We start from the raw sequence: 12,129 nt of genomic DNA, 5'->3' as shown, positions 1-12,129 counted from the left end.
AGCACTGGCTCCCGAAGCTGGCATCCCTCTGACAGGTGTGCCCAGGCCCTCTGCTGCAGCTCCTGCCAGCTCTGTTTTTGTCCTCCCCTCATCCCTGCCTGCACTTTGATGCCGCTCTCAACCTTGCTCTGCTGATAGCCCAGCAGAACTCTCACTGATGGGTTCCAGTTAAAGATTCCTACCTGTGGCTGGTGATGCCCTCATAGCTCCACTTGGCCAGAAAGGTAATCCTGCCCCCTACTTATCCTCTTCTCCCAATACTTTTAAATACATAATGAAGTATTACCTTAGTTGCATAATCACAGGGGGAAGGAGCACAGCAGCTTAAGGAATTTCTCATTCTTCTGGTTACCTGTGAAGGCCTAGCTTCTTGAGGACAGACCTGCATGTCTAGGAGAATATTAGCTAAAAAGAACCTGACTTACTGTCTAGAAGTTTTTGGTTTTTTTCCAATTCCATGTAGAGAGTGGCTAAGCAGTATTTTAGGCCCTACTTGTAAGATCTTATTCCCATGGAATACACACTCTAAGAAGGGAAAGTTGACTCAGTTCATCAGGTTTGTTGACGCTGGGACACAGCACCCAAAACCCACAAATTAAAGAAGTTTAACTTAGCTCAAGGTTCAGGGGATTCAGTCTGCAGTTAACTGATTCAAAGGCAGGAACATCGTGGCTAAAGCACATGGTAGAGCAAAGATGCTTAGTTCACAGAGGCCAGGAAGCACAGCAGGGAAGCAGTGTCCTAGAGGAAGGGACCTGGGACCAGACATAGACCCCAAGGCTTTGCGTGTGCGACCCACCCAGAGACATCCAGAAGTGTGCTCCACCCATCCCTCGTGGCTCTCAAAGGCACTAGTGAAAGGGAACCAGAGTTGACACTCTACCCTAAATACCACAATGGCAAATAAGCAAATGTACAGCAAACATAATAACACTTTGGATGCTGAAAAGTATCTTGAATTTAAAGAAACAATGGGACAATGAACATTGGAATTGTGTGTGTGGGGGGATATATTTTACACTAGTTTTCCAGGGGCAGACTCTGGATGAGGTGATTATTGCTGCATAAAAATTATCTGAAAGTGTAGCAGCTTAACGCATTCATTTGTCCTCTCACTATTTCCATGGGTCAGAGTCCCAGAGCAGCTCAACTGGGTGCCCGTGAGTCAGGGTCTCTCACAAGGGAGTCATCAGGGTCCAGCCTGGGCTAAGTTATCCAAGGCCCAACCATCAGGAGAGGAGCTGCTTCTAAGCTCGGTCCTGTTAGCAGTGTAGGCTACAGGTACTCACTGGTAGTCGTCAGAGACATGAGGGTTTTGCCTTGTAGACCTCTCCATGGAGCAGCGCCAATGGCTCGATAGATGAGAGAGACAGAAGGGAGAGAGCTGGGAAAGGATAGCCCCTTGGAGGTGATATCTCTTCTCCTGACTTTATTCCATGTGCTAGTCACGAGTCCCTAGATCCAGCTCACATTTACAAAGAACACAGTGCACAGGATATAAGAACCACCACGTGCCACTCACTGGGATTCATGCTAAATAAGGTGACACTGGAGGAGATGGCAGGATGAGATAAGAAGGAAGCTCTATGGAAAAGTGTGTCTATGGGAAGGAATCAGTAAATACACGTACACTGAGACAGAATCACATGCACTGTGTCCAAAGAACAGATGAGACTACTTTGTCTTGAGCCAGGGAAGCAAGGGAGAGAGGCATGGAAGGCGAAGTCAGAGATGCCTGGAGGGCAGACACAAGCTCCGTTTCCTGCCACCCCAGATCAGTCTGTATTTTGTAGAACTTATATATTTGGAAGCTTACACTTACCTAAGTGATAATCAGGATAATTGTTTCAAGATTCATCCACGTTACTAAATATATGAAGAAGTTGTTCATATTTGTTTCATTGTACTACAGTTTGTTTATCCATTCACCTGTTAATAAACATTTAAGTTGTTTTTAGTGTTGGGATATTAAAAATAAAACTGCAAAAACATTCATGTACAAGTATTTGTGTGGACATAGCTGCACTTTTCCTGCATAGTTACATATGAGTGAAATAACTGGATCATGTAGCAGGTATGTTTATCTTTTGTAAAAAACTGTTAAATTGTTTTCCAAGGTGGCAGGACCATTTTACTTTCTTATCTTTCAATATCTAAGAGTTCCAGTTGCTCTACATTCTTCTCCAACACTTGATACTATCAGTCTGTTGAATTTTAGCCATGGTAATAGTTGTATAGAGACATTATTTTGTGGTTTTAATTTGTAGTAACTTAATGACTAACACTGTCTATTATATTTTCATGTGGTTACCATTTATATTTCTTTGATAAAGTTTTCATTCAACTTTTCCCCTATATCTTTTGGAAGAGGAGGATGTTATTTGTCTTGAGAGTTGTTTATATATTCTGCCTTCAAAATTTTCATCAGAAATGTATTTTGAAATTTGCTTTCTATTTTCCAATTTATTACATTTGTTCTTTCACTACCTACTTCTGGATTGGTTATTTTATTATTGCATTTTGATATTGTCCCACAGTTTATGAATACTTATGTGTATGCACAGGCATGCGCACATACATATTATTCTTTTTTTTTCTCCTCTATATTTCAGCTTGGGAACTTCCTATTAATCCACTTCAAATTCACTGATTCTTTTCTTAACCATCTCAAGTCTATGAATATCTCTCTGTTTGTTAGGTGCCAGGCATTATAAAATTTATCATTTTTGTGTGCTGAATATTTTTATTTCTATGAATATTCTTGCACTTTGTTCAGGGAATAGTACATTGAAATCTTGTGGTCTTTTCAAGTCTTGCTTTTAGACTTTGTTAAGCAGGAACAAAGCAGTAATTAGATTAAGTCTAATTTGGGTCCCACTACTGAAACAAAATTCTTCTGGGTATTTCATTCAAATGTCCATTGATTATGAGTCATTCCATTCTGATTGGTGGGAACAGTTTCCATTTGAGGCTATGTGTGATCGCCTAGAAATTTTTCCTCTTACCCAGTGAGGTCCTACCTGCTAGCCTTGGGTAGTTTCCTAACATGCATGTCCTGGTCAATTCTCAGCTGAGTACACAAAAGAACATCGGCAAATTTGTAGGGTTTTCTCTATGCAGTTATCTTTTCTTTGGCATTCTTCTCTGTCATCTCTAGACACTTTGCTCTTCCTAGGCATCCACACTGTCTCGTCAACTCAAGGAGTCTCATATCTGCCTGCAGCCTAGATTAGGCAGTAAGCTAGGACACTTGTAGGGCTTACCTTGTTTATTCCCGTCTCTCCAGAGTCACTGTCCTTTGTTACCTAAAATATGATGTCTTGAATTGAGAACTGCCATTCCATATGTTTTCCCATTTTCTAGTTGCTTCAGTGGAAAAATAAATCATATCTATGTCACTCCATGTTATTCAGAAGCAGAAATTGACCATACTGTGAATTCTATTTTTTCTCTATGTACAAAATTGATTTATCCTTCAGGCCAAGATATAGTGTTAGCTCTGTTGTACTAGACTCTTCTGACATTCCCATTATTTCTGGAAAAAATCCTATTGTAGCATCTATCACAGTGTATCCTTTTTATTTGGTTTCAAGTCTATCTACTCTAGTAGGGTAGAAACTTTCATATCCATCTTTGCAGCGACAGTAACTAACACATTATAGCTCTTTAACAAATATTTTGTGAGTGTTCAGGGAGCTTACTCTCATGCTTGGGGAGATGCCCATGGGTTGGCCAACTAAGTCATCTCAGTCTGGAGTTCCAGCCTCCTCATTGGCATTTCAGGATTCTGGGAAAATGTTGGGCTCTGCCACTGCTTATGGTTGCCAGGGAAAGTGATAAATCAATAGTAGCTCTAAGAAAGGAAGATAGCTGGTAGCAGCTGTGAAGTAGAGCCAAATGGCGCCTAGCATTGCCCATTAGTCCATCTGCACTAAGTTCTGAGGCTATCACAGCCAGGATTCAAAAAACACGTATGTGCAGTCTTCTCTGTTACTTGTGGACTGTATAAAGCAGGACTGTTAACTAACCTAACTTTATGGATCCATTGTCCCACTTATGAAATTAGAATGATAAAATACAGGTTTATAATCACCTCTCTGCAATTCCAAAATCCTACAAGCTATGAAAATTAAGGGTATTTTCACAACTCATTGGATATCAAAAGCAGACCTGTGTAGAATGGACTAACATAAAGCCCTTGACATTTTATTGATCCCATTTTGGTCACTCCAAGCCATTGGCTCTATCTTATAATATGTGGTAATGGCACTAACTTCTCTCTATAAGAATAGAAAGACTTTAGATTCCCAAGTCTGAGCCCTGTGCACACCTTAATGTAGAAGATTTGGGGCCAAGCAGCTCCTAAAAGGGCTTATTGATCTTTCCATGCCTCAAGCGGTTGTTGCGAGGTACTATGATAGTCATGAGATTGAAAGCTGTTATCAGGGAATGTAAAAATTTTAAATTATGATTCTTTTTACCCCCAAATAAAGACATCACTGTCAGTCTTCTGGAAGATCACAATCAACCCGTAGCACACTATCCCCAGGAATATGCTCAACTTTTCTATTCCCTTTCTCTTCTTTCTCCTTTTACATATTTTCATATTTTTCTTCCTCTCCTCCTAATGTCCCCTTCTTCTCTTCTTTTTGAGAATGGGATCGAAGTTATAGACTTCCCCAGAAAGCTGTTCCTGAGCACATAGACACATTCGTTCATGTGCACATTAGAGAAGCCGCTAATTCTCCAAAGTCATTCAGGGCACTTATCCTTATGGAATTAAATAATGATATCCAAGAAAATGATCATTCATATGGTGTGTTACTGTTTGTCAATAATTTTAAATTAATTTAAAAATTATATCATGTTTTTTAAAACTAAGCAAATCTTTAAAATATTTGGAGAAAGTGGAAATGCTACCAAAATAAATAAAAATATGTATAAGTTACAATCCTGGGTGGCTTAGGCAGGCAGATGAATCAAACGGCCTTTCAAAGACATTACCAATACTATTTTTTTCATAATCTTTTCTTGTCAATAACTTAAATGCCGTTGAACCCACAGATTACAAAGTGTTTTCAAATATATTAGCTCAACAAATCTTCATAAACCTCTTGAGAGCTAGCAGACAGATATCTCCATTTTACAGAGTTAAAAAATATAATTTCAGAGAGGCCAGTGACTTTCATTTGAGGGCAAGGAACATTCCCCAAATGTCTAAACTTGTGATTATGCTACCATATTTCACTGGATTTGATGAAAGTGTTCCAATATATCCTTTCTCCATTTCAAGTTTTCATGGACCCTCTTCTAAACCATATTTGGACTTGACTTCTTTTATATTTTATATGTAAACTCATATTACATTTTATCTGATACTCTGAGATGGCAGCTATAATCTCCTCTTTCCTCTCTCTTTTTCTGTGAATCTTGTTACACTTAGATTATGCAACACACAGCAGTGAGTGAACAGCTCTTGCTGTGAAAATCAGGACAAAACCACCACTCTTCTCAGTGCTCATTAACTTGAAAGCAGAATATACTATACAATTTTAGCAGGGACTTTAAGAAAAGTCATGTTATGGAAGTACCAGTTTAATGAGGATGTGAGGAAAGTTTTTAAATGCTGCTGTTAAAAAGAAGTATTCCTAGAAGTAGCTGGAGGACATTTTTTATAATCTCATATCTCTATATCTGTAGAAAACTTAAAAGAAGTGAAATTTCAACTCAAAATTTCATTCATATGACACAGTTCATTTCAGCTGTGATGTTGCTACAATTCTCCTCTCTTGAGGGAGTTTCACCCCACAGAGATCTGGTGATTTTTCCAGAGGCAGATACAATGGCTATCTGTGAAGAATTTCTACCTGTCATTTTGTTAATTATGGAATTTAAATTTGATGTTTTCTTTGGTTCCTTCTTAGGTCTAAGTCCTACCTGATCCTCTAAAGCAATGAGTTGTTTTCTCTAAAAACTAACAAAAACTATACATGAGCAAGTATGACTAATACCTAAATAACACCTTCAGACTGCATCGAAGGGTAAGTTGTTAATATTTGGGAAAGTAGCCAAGTGGTTTCACTGACTAAGATATTAATAGCAAGAATAACCCTCCCCTCTCCAAATTCTTCTGGAGATTTTAAACTTACTTCCAAGGTACTTGGGTTAATGCTAGTGCTATTTTCTAAGTAGACAGCAAGTCTAATGGTAATAATATATATCTTTGATTTTGTGTAAAGTTAAGACTTGTAACCCTTATGCTTTTAAGTGAGGGATCATAACCCAACACAGGTGTTTACTTGAAATTGGTAAGGGGTTTAATAAATGCTGCCTTCCTTAGGGACATCTGTCTTGGTGGCTCATTTATTTCAAAGTCTCTTGAGGGCTATATTTTCAGCTTCAAATATTGCTTTTATTAAGCACATGGTAACAGCATAACAATCAAAGCTTTAGGCAAAAATGAAATATGAAAAGAATGTGTTCTGTTCCCTCAGTTTTACACTCTTCATCTTTAACCAAGACCTTTAAAACTATCCATCCAACTCACATGTTCTCATGTCTTCAGCGTCCTCCCTTTTACCAAGAGGTAATTTCAAAAGAGCATCTGGGAATTCTGGCAACCCACAGCTGACTAAATACATATGTTTAGCATTACTCCTTTGTAACTCTCCAAAATGAAAATGAATGCATAAAAAGGCACAAATCTATAAGAACAAAGAGAATAGGGGAGCAGATAACAGCAGATGAGAAATGTCAACAATACTTTGGACTTGGGAAAGCAGGTGGATAAATAATAATTGAGTTAGTGATCAGAGAAAATGAAACTGAATTTTCAGAAGAGAAAGCTGCTTAGCACTGTGGTTCCTCACAAAGACAAATCTTACTTCTGGCCAGGGCTACACACTGAAGAATATATTGAAAAAAAAAAGTCATGATCAGTTAGATCTACAGGTCTCCTCCCCAAGAACGGGGTCCTTCTCTATCTCCATAAGTAAAGATTTATCTTTGGATACAGCTGAAGATACAGAGTGAGATGGCACTGGCAAAAGTAAACACAGAAAATAAAGTAGTTAAGAGTCTACAAAATGAAAGATGAAACTCTTACAGCCCTTTCTCTCAGAATGTTGAAAGCTGGGCTTTTACATTTCACACATGAGACAGAATTTCTTAAGGCAGCCAGTGGTTCTCAATCTAGGTTGATTTCTGATTATGCTACCATATTTCACTGGATTTCATGAAAAGTGTCCCAAAATATCCCTTCTCCATTTGACAAGGTCTAGAATTATCAAAACTGGTGCCAGTGGGTTTGCTACTAGCATCTAGTGGACAGAAGTCAATTATAGTGCTAAATATTCCCAGGCCAGGCCCACACAACAAAGAATTATAGAACACAAAATCTTGATTGTGCCAAGGCTAAGATATCCTGCACCGAGAGAGAAATTTTCCAAGTTTGGCTTCAGGCCAATCTTCTGTACCATTTTGGAACCTGAAGGAATGCACATGATCCGAGAGATGTTCCTGGACCTAACAAATCACAGACTTGAGAGTGAGGCTCAGCCTTCTGAGTTTAACAGCCCCTCCATATAATACTGATATAGTTACAACTGGAGAGTGACCATTGGACATGGTCATCAGCAGAAAAATCCTAGAGCTCCAGATCTAGTGATCCCCTAATGTAATGTAAGTCTGTCCTTGCTTCATATTCTCTTGGCATGCTAGATGCTTGGAGATTATCATCAAACTCCTAAGGACTTACTCTTAAAAAAGAGTAATCAGCCAGATAACTCACAAAATTATTGAAAAAATAATCTAACCAAAATGCAAGGACCAAAATAAGCAGAAGATATATACGTGTATATATTAGCATGAACACCACCCCTACATACACTCATGTACACTTAACTACATTTAGTACACTTAACTAAGATCTGAGACTGAATTCTGTCTCAGTTCTTGAATGAAAAATGGGTACTGAACTGTACCTTTAGTTTGATGTATAAACAAATCATAACCTAATTTAAGAATACCTTCTAAGTAAACAACTGGATCTTAGCCAATCATAGCAATCAGGCTTCAGTCAATCACAGGCTACCAACTGACCAGGCCACCTTAAAGTTAACCTTGATTGTGTCCGTTTGATTGGCTTGGGGGCTGAGAGGATTGGTGAACACACTTGTGAGTGTGTCTGTGTGGATCATAGAAATGAAATCTTGGATACTATATCTGTTCCCTTGCTATCTTCCTTTCTAGCACTGTTACTCTCTACTTCTCAGCAGGCATGAACTAAGCATCTTTGCAATCTAACCATGGACTGAATCCCCTGAAACTGTAACACAAATTAAGCTTTTCTTCTTTTAAATTGTGGATATTAGTTATTGCGTCTAGCATGAGAGCACTGACTAGTACAGAGAATTGCTAAACAAAGAGGTATCATTGTGACTGTACCTGACTATGTGACTAAGAAGCCTTTGGACCTGGTTTGCAGGAGTTTGGAAAGATTCGGAAATGCAAGCTAAAGAAGGCTTACAATGTTGTAAGCAAAGTTTAATGGAGCATTCCTATCAGAGTAATGATAGCAATATAGACAGTAAAGGCCAAGCTCAGGGGGTTTTTGTTGGGGAAGGTTTTTTGGACAATTGAACTAGGGGCCATGTGTTTTACATTCTGGCAGAAGATACATCTACACGTTGCTCATGTCCTCAGACTTTGCAGGAAACTGAGATTGAAGGGAGTGGATGAATTACTCTGGCAAAAGGAATTTTAGACAGCCCAACATCCAGGCTGTAATGTAGGTACTGCTGGATGCTTTTAGCCAGATTTATAGTGAGAAAGTAGAGCAGAAAAAGTTGAAAAACTTAAATTTTGGCCCAAGAAGGAACTATGTGTAAAGTTGAGGCCAAAGGAGGTAAGAATGCTGAAGATATTAGCACCATTAAAAAGAAACCAAGTATTTTGTACAGGTGCAAAAAGAAAGATGCCTTGAGGGCATCTCAGGAATCAGCAAGACCCCTCTTCTACTCCTTACCCTTACCAATAGAGGCTCAAGTGTAAATCTTTTATTTGAGAAGAGAAATTGTGCTCCCTATTCAAGAAAAGCTTCCTAGGAAATTGATTTCCCAGGATTCATTTCACCATGTTCACACCATCCAAGCACTCAGAGCCTGTAGCAGCAATCCTCCAAGGGGAGCCACCCATTGCTTGGCATTGTTCCCCTGATACTGATTTTACCAGTATGCAGAATGCAAATGTTTTAGGGTCAGGAAGGCTTTTGCTCGGCTTTCAAAGCAAAGCAGCTTGTGAGGTCAGTTAAGGAGCCCTCAACAGGGAAGTGTGTGAATGGAACAATGGAGCAATGGAGACTCCAGAAAGTCAGAGATACCAGAAACATGGAACTTTATCAGAGGAAAGCTGCAGGCCATGAGTGGAACCAGACAAAGAGAAATGCCATATGAGCTGCAACTGTGAAGACAATAATGGCAGGGCTGCCAAGCTTTCTAAAACTCACAGTTTACCACTCGTGTACCCTGGGTGCCAGGTATGGTACGGGGCTTGATGTTTACCCTGTGTGAGTTTCTGTTTCACTTTGGCTTTTTGTAATCATTGCTTACTGGAGTCACATGTAGAGAGTGCAGATGTTTGTCTGCACCTTGGCAAAGTAAAGAATCCAGTTGAGGGCTTGGAGCCCACAGCAATGCTCCATGCAAGTCCATATCAAGGATATACACTGTAAAGGCCCATGGGCCAGTGGTGGAAGCTAGAATGTCTGTGACAGAAGGTTGAGAGATCTGCACTCAAAGCCAGGAGATGATGCTCACGATGAAGACCAGGACTGGAGGATTGAAGCTCTCTTAAAAGAAGACAGCAGCTAAAATTCTTTTGAAAAAAAAAAAAAAAAAAAAAAAAACAACCAAACAGCAGCTTCTTCAGGAAAATCAGCAACAAAGAATCTTCCCCTCCTGTTCTCTTCTTATGCCATTCCCACTACTATCGTCAGGTGTCTTCCACACCCAGAACCACACTGAATCAGTTCAGCTGGGTACTCCCACTCAAACTGACCATTACTTAGTCCATCACAGGCCGTATTCTTTTCTATCCCCCTATGACTCCCTTTTAGAATAGGAACACATAATCTGTACTATTGGGATTATGTAACCTTGGGATTATGTAACTTGATTTTCATTTTTGCTAATAGTTTGCTTTGAGTCAAAGAGATTTTGATTTGGACTTTTGGAAAAATGCTGGAATTCACAAGACTTTTGGAAAGAGATTGCTGTGTTTTTAATTGTACACAGCTATTTGTATCATATTAGGCAGAATTATGACCTTGTGTTTATTTGGGAATTAAGTATAGCTCAAAGAGAAGTGTTGGGGTGTCAAGTTGACAAGGAGAGGAACACGACAGTCAAATATGGTTGGGTCAACTTGATTGGCTTGGGAACTGCCCAGGAGATTGGGGGAACACACTTCTGAGTGTGTCTGTTTGGACTATGGAGGCATTACTTTGGGTACTATGACTGGTTTCCCGCCTCATCCTCTCTGGTGCGGTTCCTCTGTTCTGCTTTCTGGCAGCCATGAAAGAAACATTTTTGCTATGCCATGTCCTTCTGCCTTAGAACCAGCTGACCATGGACTGAATCTCCTGCAACCCCAAGCCAAATTAAACCTTTCCTTCTTTAAGCTGTGGGTACTGGGTATTTCCATCAGGAGGAAAGCTGACTAATGTATACCATGCCTATATTAAAGCCAATGCTGAATATAGCCAATTACATAATTTCTGTGTGTCATTTTTTTTTTTGCTTTTGGCTATCACTATACCCTGTATCTTTGGGGGATAAGATATTTTGAATTTTCCTTGTTCTGGAATCTGGTTCTAAATTGGGGTGGGTACTGAGAAATTCAGGGCCTTGTTCATGCTAAGTATATACTCTACCACTGAACTACATCTCTGTTCCGCTATGTTCCAGGATTTTTTTTGCCAAAATAAACTCCAGTCTCAGCTTGTTCTCTTCTTTTAGTAGCTTATTATATGACAACATAATGTGAGTTTTAGAAACAAGGTGTAGGTCCAGAGTGGGAAGCTCAGAATCAGTGCCCCAAATTAATAACTTGATGCTGAACCTCTGAATTGATTTGATAAAAATTGTTTCACTATCTTTTACCAAAGGACTAGATTGGTCCTAGATATACAGTGTTTAAAACAAGACAAGAGTCCGGCTCTGGCTGAGGGAAGCTGTACAAGTTAAGGACTGGGAAGGGCCTGATGATGAAAGAACACTTTGTAGCAGTCTGTTGAGAAAATATGAGTCAAGAATTTGTGAACTACTTTCATTTTGTTCTGAACTTGTTTCCAGCTTTTGGATAAAAGTTTTGACAATATCATGATCTCTTACCATTAAGTAATGGAGGGTTCTATCATTACTGCAGGATGTAAAACAAAGTCCCAAATTACATATCAAATGTGTCCAATATAGCGATCAGCAATGCCATGGTAAGATGGTAAGAGATCTCTTCCCTTTCCTTCAGCTTTAGAGGCAAGATCCTTTGCTTCAAGAAAGGCCATTTGTTAGCTGTGGGTTTATCTGCTTGCTCTTCCTCTCCCATTTATGCTAGCAGTGGTTCACCTCTCAGGTTTGGAGGAGGAAAGAGAAGAAAGGAGGCTCCATGGATTTGATAGATTCCCCAGGGACATCCCCCACTCTTTTCCTTGGATGCCTCCTTGCATTCATCAAAAACTCACTCTCCTAATGGGGAAAGAAATCTGTCTTTCTCTATGTTCTGCTCTGTGCATGGTTCGCAGTTCTCCTGTTGTTCAAACAAGACCCTTTGGAAATTTCTGTAGTGCAAGACTTTAAAATGCCTCAGCCCAGCTTTTGTTCCTTTTCTTTCCAACATGAGTGACTTTTGATCTGGTATTTGGTACACTCTGCACATGACAGACCAGCTCTACTCAGCCACCTCCATTCTGCAGCCCTGGATGCTGAAACTTTCCCAGCCCCACTCAAGCACCTAACCAAGCTCTTTGAGCGGTCCTCTCTCTCTCTCTCTCTCTCTCTCTCTCTCTCTCTCTCTCTCTCTCTCTCTCTCTCTCTCTCAAGATAGGTTAGAGTTAGGTCCCACTCCTCTTTCCTT

The sequence above is a fragment of the Chinchilla lanigera genome, unplaced genomic scaffold (assembly GCF_000276665.1).
Source record: "Chinchilla lanigera isolate Chin_1 unplaced genomic scaffold, ChiLan1.0 scaffold00035, whole genome shotgun sequence".
Classification (NCBI taxonomy): domain Eukaryota; kingdom Metazoa; phylum Chordata; class Mammalia; order Rodentia; family Chinchillidae; genus Chinchilla; species Chinchilla lanigera.
The sequence above is the reverse complement of the archived record's forward strand: the minus strand, read 5'-3'. Positions refer to the sequence as shown.